At 48.9% G+C, this 7,173-nt stretch overlaps 1 long non-coding RNA gene across 1 annotated transcript; it reads left to right on the forward strand.

The window, feature by feature from the left end:
- Positions 1-1,665: 1,665 nt before the first annotated feature.
- Positions 1,666-3,880, forward strand: LOC142069629 (uncharacterized). The gene is made up of 3 exons (XR_012665563.1): positions 1,666-1,755; positions 2,864-2,929; positions 3,763-3,880. It is a non-coding gene; the product is annotated as an uncharacterized LOC142069629 (long non-coding RNA).
- The last annotated feature ends 3,293 nt before the right edge of the window (positions 3,881-7,173 follow it).

The following is a 7,173-nucleotide window of genomic DNA, read 5'->3' on the forward strand; positions in this document are numbered from 1 at the left end:
TACCATTTCTACGTGAGAGGGTTGGAATGATTCCGTTTTGCAGAGAATTTTGAGATGTCAAATTTTGGTTTTGTTCCTATTTGTGGCAATCCCTCTCCCCAAACTTCAAAACTCTTTGTGAAACAGAATTCCTCTTCTTAGCCGAGCTCTATTGAAAGCCTTGGGTCCGGGCAGTCTGCTCTCAGACTATCCCGGTGCTGGGAACCCAGGAAACTGTGGGAGCTAGAAGTGCCAGGGAGTTGCAAATTTGAGAGCCAGGGTCCCAGACGCTGGGGGTTTGGAAGCCCACGATCCCAGTCAGCCTGCTAGATCGGCTTCCAGGGAGCTGAATGGGTGCACTGGCAAGACAGCAGGCAGGTTTCTAAGGACCCCTGCCTAGCTTCTGGAGGAATTTCATCAAAATGGAACTGTCGCTAAAATAGTTTGATGAATCAGCAAATTCGAAACAAAAATTAGTTCATGAAAGTGTTCCCGACTAGCTGTAGTTGGAATCCCTCGACTTTAGCGTAGAAGAGATGGCTGTGCGAGGTTCGTGATGTGATTGTCCCTTAGTTACTAACTTGTGGGGCTTTCTTGGCTGTAGGAGGATGATGCTCTTCGTTTATGGTCCTTTGTCCTATTTGGCATCCTGGCCCGCCTGACCAAAAGAAAATGGAAGGGCTATTTCGCCGAGCAGGTTCGACAGAGCTGGGTCACACTTCTGCTGCACCTGCAAGACCCGAACCCCAGGGTTTCAGTGGTAAGACCGAGAGTGACTTATTTACTAAGCCAAAGGAATCTTCCTCCCAATGACAGGGGAGCTCTGCTATTCCTGCCTGCTCTGGAGGCCCAAATTCCCCCCTCAGTTCATTGCCCTCCTGCTGAGTCAGTTCCCGCCAGGTTGGTCCATGGCTGCCTCACCAGAATCCAGGATAGGTCATGGGTCTGAGCCCGACAGCTCTCTCTTCCTGTCTGTCTCTGCACCCCAGGCCCCTGCCTCCCCAGAACAGAAGAGAGACCTGGTGAAGCAGCTTTCGTAGGTAGATCTGTTCCAAAAAGACATTGATGCTACCTCCAGGTTGCAGTGGAAGCTCTCCCCTCTATTAGTCATTCCTGCATGTTTTCTGCCAATTACATCCAGATGAATCCCTTTTTATCCCGGAATAGATGAGCAGTCAAGCAGATGAGTTCCCTTTGAATGACCAAAGCACTCAGTAGGGAACAATTAAATGGTGTGACACGCTTCCTTTTTTTCAGGAATGCAGAGCTACGTTTCACCTCTGTGTCCCGTTTTTGGGACTGAAGAGGCTCCAAACTGCCGTGAATGAACACCTTGATGGCACAGCCGAGCTGAAGCCTGAAGAGCTCCAGGTGGACATTTGCAGACACCTTGTGAGTGAGCTGTTGAAGTGTCTGAGATTCTTGACTGGAGTGGTATGTGGTGGTGTAGAGGTGTGGGGGGGATGTGTGATGGGTAATGGAAATAGCGGTCAGAGTGGGATATATGACTGAGGGTGATGGGAAATGTAAATCTGCCACAGATCCCCATTTTTCCCACGTCCACCCAGTCACCTGTTCTTTCTCTGATTTATCTGTGGCTCGTAAAAGCATGTGCTGGCAGTCAAAGGGCACTTCTAGCCAGAGAGAGGTCATGTGTCCTTGATTTCCTCTAGGCCAAAGAGAATGCTGAGCTGCTGGAGAACTTGTACAAAAGCACCATCATGTACTTCTTTAGCAGATGGGAAGAGATCCGGGCAGTTGCAGTCAAGTTAGCTGGTGAGAGATGATGCCCAGTGTCCCTTTTGGTATTCCCATTGAGGGAGAGAGAAAAAAATCCCACTGTGCAGCACTGAGCTGCCATTAATCTCTCTATGCCTCAGCTTCCCATACATAAATGGGGATGTTAATATCCCTACCTCTCCAGTGTGGTGGTCGGAGGAAATCATGACTTGCTATAAAGTGCTTTGGGATTGTTGCAGGGAAAGCACGGTGCAGTCATTTAGTAGTAGAGGCTGGGACACTGTCTCATAGGGCATGTTTACACTTGGAGCTGGGGGGCTAATTCCCAGCTTGATGAAACATACCCGCACTAGCCCTGAGTGCTAAAAATAGAGAGTAGCTGCGATGGCAGGAGCAGGAGGAAGTTTAACCACCCCAAGTATGATCCCATCCAAACCCCAAAGTCGATTCTCAAGGTGGCTAGCTCCTCCCACTGCTCGTGCTGCTTTTGCTACATTCTAATTTTAGCATGCGAGCGCTGTCCGAGGTAGTGTGGGCCTGTCCCATTGAACTGGGAGTGATCCCCCTTGCTCAAAGTGCAGACCCACCCACAGTGTTGCTCAGTGCTCTTCACTACGACTTCATCATTGGGAGGCATGCAGCCCACCTGCCCTCAGCACCTGCTCTTTCAGGTTCCTGGCCACACCACCTTGTCAAGGAGGCAAAAGGTTCCTCCGCTTTGGCCCTGTGCCCTCTTCTCCCAAGCATACCCAGGTGAGACAGGCAGGCATTGGGCCTAAGTCCCACCTGTCAGTCACCTTGTGGGATCCCTGCTTAGAACTCACTTATTCCTGGCCCCAGGCCTTTGCTCAGACCACTAGACCAAGACACTAGCGTAGTATGTCTCCAATAACTGACAGCAGTGGCAAGAGGAACACAGACTCTTTAAAGCAAATGGGTTTTGTGTAAACATTCTTAAAAAAAAAAAGTCTTTCTCATTCTCTTCAGTGTGGACTCTAAACTGCACTAGCATCCTCTTGCCCACAGCTCACCCTTAGGTCCACAGTAGGAGAGGCCAAAGACCTGTCTAGGGGCTGCTAATATCACTTTGCACTCAACAAGGGAAGGTTTTATTGTTGTTGTTTGTTTTCCATTGTGTATTTAGGCATCATCCTGGAACACACAGACAGGCAGCGTATGAAATGGCCGAACCTGGACCATCTGCTGATGTGTAAGTAATAAATACAGCTGAAGTTCTGCTCATCCGTGAGTTCTAAAGGAATTTAGCTGACAAGCAGCAGTAACCGATACCACTGGTGCAAAGTGCATCAGCCACACATCCAAGGACAAATTCAGTCTTGCCCAGTAGAAAGTCAGCTTTAATTTCCCCTGAAGGAGGCAGCTGCAGGGGGTGTGATGTGAGTCCGTGCATCTCCTGGTTGTCCTGGCAAGGCCCCCTCCGCAGCCAGTGCTATCCACTCTTTGGGCTTTATTGGCTCTCTGTGGACTGCCCAGGTGAGGAGAAATTGGAGCCACTTTCTGCTCCCCCAAATTTCCCACCAGCAATTTTTCTTCCAGTAGGTGCCCTGCATCCTGCACAAACCAGCTTGGACCTGGTCTCTGTTCAATTCCAGGGTTATTGGAGCTCAGACCGTGGCTCCTGAATAGAGATGGAAAATAAACTTAAAAGTGGAAGCTATTGAAACAATGGACCTTCTTCCATTTACAGCAGAGTGGATGACTTTCTGGTCGAGTCAGGGCCTCCCCACTTGTTGGGAGCATGGAAGGGGGCCAATGGAGGAACCTAAAGCTTTCTTTGTATTGGAGAGCTTCTGTAGCATGGTATTCAGAGATAGTAAGTCTCCAGCTAGTTCAGGCACAGGTGACAATATGAAAAGTGAGGCATATTCATCTCTCATGTATTTTCCATCCCAATAGAAGGACTGAGCCCAGTTTCACATTTTACAATGTGATCATTCAGCTCTGGTAGTTCAAGATTCTGTGATCACGCTTAGCTGTGATTTGACAGTCTGTACACTAGCATGTTGTCCTCTGTCATTTCAGCTCTCCAGTTCCTCAAGAAAGACCCAAGTCCCTCTGTCCAGCTGGTGGCAACTGAGGTCCTAAATGACATCTGTCCTGGCCGAGTGCTTGGGGAATGAAGTGGGAGAGAAACAGAAGAAGGCGCTCCAGTAGTATAAGGGCCCTACCGTCAATCAAACGTTAACCCCACCCTTGGCCCTCGTAAGCCTTGCCCACCGGTCACTGGAAGTCCCAAGCCATGAGGTATTACTTCCAGGGTCAAGGCAGACAAATGACCGGAAGCAATGTGTGTCATGTGACCCCTCTAAGAACTCCTCCCATTGTCCTCTACCAATCGGGATGGGTTTCGCCCTGATAGGAACGCCCCAAGAGAAGATTTGACCAATCAGGGGGAGTTCCGGGGCAGGATGACCTGTCTGGAAGTGGTTCGTGTGACCCCTCTATGAATACCTCCCACCACCGTCTACCCATCAGTAGGGGTTTGAGCCACTGGGGACCACCCCGAGAGGAGGTTTGACCAATCATGGGGAGTTCCGGGGCAGGATGACCTGTCTGGAAGTGTTTCGTGTGACCCCTCTAAGAATACCTCCCACCACCATCTACCAATCAGTAGGGGTTTGAGCCACTGGGGACCACCCCGAGAGGAGGTTTGACCAATCATGGGGAGTTCCGGGGTGGGGTGATCTTTCTGGAAGTGGTTTGTGTGACCCCTCTAAGAATTCCTCCCACCGCCCTCTACCAATCAGGAGGGGTTTCAGCCACTGGGGACCACCCCGAGAGGAGATTTGACCAACTGGGGGGAGTTCCAGGGTGGGGTGACCCGTCCAGAAGTGCTTCGTGTGACCCCTCTAAGAACTCCTCCCACCACCTTCTACCAATCGCGATGGGTTTCGGCTGCAGAGGACCGCCCCGAGAAGAGATTTGACCAAAATGGGGCAGGTTCTCGGATTGGGTGAACCGTCCAGAAGAGGGTCCTGTGACCCCTCTAAGAACTCCTCCCAACGCCCTCTGCCAATCAGAGTGCAGCACCATCACCCCATAGGTCCCAGCGTTGGGCAGAGGAAGCCATCTCTCACCAAGAAGACATGTTTTAGAAATTGTGGAAAGGCTGAGAGGAAACATGGACTCCTTTACCACCCCCGTGAGACCTTCAGATTTTGTTTTAGCTCTGAGGACCTTTGGAGTTGTGTGGAGAAAGCGCTATGGCAGTGATAGTTCCGAGGAGGGCCCTTTGACTCAACCGTTGATGGATACATCGGAACCCGACCCCAAAATCCAAACCTTTGTGAGGCACCCCGATGAGTGTGACAGCCTCTCATTGTCCATGCCCTAAAGTTGGAAGGCGATTGTGGCTTGGGGGAGTCACAAGGTGAACGGGAAAGACGGCGCTCAGGTAAATGAATGATTAAGAAGTGACGGTCGATCATGGGGGTGTAATGGGGTTAGGAATCGACCTGGCATTGCATAAATGTAAATACAGGCAGTGGGGTGCTTACACTGTTTTTTGTCTGAAAATCTCTCAACAGCTCGACGATGCCTTTCTAGAGGCCTTTGAGAAGTTACACATCGGTAGCCCTGTGGGAGTAAATCCATCGCGCATCAGCTGTTTTTGCTCCTGTCTGAGACCCAGATCTCAAGAGGAAAATCCAGAAAAGGACAAAAATGGAAGAATGAACCAGCTCAGACTCCCTCATGGTAGGGATCATGGCCTCCTTTGTTTCAGGCGGCTGTAAAAGATGGTGTTAAACCAGGCGATTAATAAAACTTATTTAAATGTGCCAGAATGAACGTGTCCCCCTCCATACTTGTGTTCGTAAAAGACAGTCCCAGGAACAGCCATGTCTCCACAGACGGCTCTGTTAAAGAAAATCTGTTAAACCCCCAGGAAAGCTGGGGGCTTTGACGGGGTCAGTCTTCTTTTTCAAGTGGCCAAAAAGCATCCTAAAACTTTAAATAGAAGACAGGTCAGAGCTTGGCTTTCACACCAGGATGCTTACACTTTACACAAACCAGCTCAAATACGTTTTGAAAGAACCAGGACCGTTGTTTCAGATGTGGACGCGCAATGGCAGGCAGATTTGGTCCGTATGCACCGCTTCTCCAAACACAACAGCGGTTTTAAATACATCTTAACAGTGATAGACATTCTATCCAAATATGCCTGGGCCTTAGGCCTAAAAGACAAGATGAGCGGTGAGGAATCCAAGGCCTTGAAAGCTATTTTTAGCCAAGGTCGCGTGCCTCAAAAATGACAAACTAATCGGTGGAAAGAATTTTGAAACAAACCTTTCAGCAGATTGTGGAAACGGCACAGCATTAACGCTTTTTGTTACTGATAATGAAGTCAAAGCAGGGGTTGTGGAGCCATTTTAACAGAACTTGAAAAAGATGTGGAGGATGTGGCGATATTTTACAGCCCATAACGCCTTTCGCCACATTGACCTGTTACCTGACTTTATGAAGAGTTACAACCAGAGCTTTTACAGAACTCTACGTACCAGACCCGCCGATGTTAACCCTTCCAATTCTCTGAAGATATGGAAACCGGTTGATAGAGACGGTTTTAAAATAAAACCGGTTGTTGCCCCTTTTAGAAAAGGCGACCACGTGAGACTATCTAAAACCAAAGGAGCTTTTGAAAAAGGTTGTGAACAGACGTTTACCAATGAGATATTTATAGTGGATGAAGCCTGAACCAGGAGCCCGAGACCTGTATACCGATTAAAAGATTACGAGGGTGAGACAGTTACTGGATCTTTTTACCCTGAAGATTTACAAAAAGTAAACCCCAAACAAGACAAGATTTGCAGGATCGAAAAAGTTCTAGCGGAGAAAGGAAAAGGGAGAAAAAAGCAGCTACTGGTGAAATGGTTTGCGGGGGGCGGGGGATAAGTTTATCAGCTGGGTGGAAGCTTCTCAATTCTGACGTTTAGACACAAACAAACAAAAAGATTCCTCCTGCAAAGACTGAGGGAGCGAAAAATGAGCGACGGCGGGTTTTACATGACTTTGCCCAGCAATGCCAGCTCTGCAGTTTTTCCTCAAAACACCAGCTCGAACTTTACAATACAGCTAATTAAGCCCTTGGATCTCCCGGGTGCCAGGGAGGTGGGGTTAGTGGAAATACAACACCCGCACAGCTGGAACGCTATCAACGAGGACACCTCTTTTGAAATCACCTTTGAAGATATGGCATAGAGTTTTATCCTACGATGAGGTTATTACTCGTCCATAGCCGAATGATTGGATCATATGAACAATACCGTGGCTCGTCATCCCCCAACGCCTGAGGTGGTCATGAACGATGACCCTGTGGGTAGAAAAGTTAGCCTTAAATCCGCTGATTTTACTTTTATGTTTTCTACCAGCAGGGAGCTAGCTAACATTCTAGGTTTGGGCCCCAAGCGCAGCGTCCAAAAATTCCCCTTCTGG

Source organism: Caretta caretta, chromosome 20, assembly GCF_965140235.1.
Source record: "Caretta caretta isolate rCarCar2 chromosome 20, rCarCar1.hap1, whole genome shotgun sequence".
Lineage (NCBI taxonomy): Eukaryota > Metazoa > Chordata > Testudines > Cheloniidae > Caretta > Caretta caretta.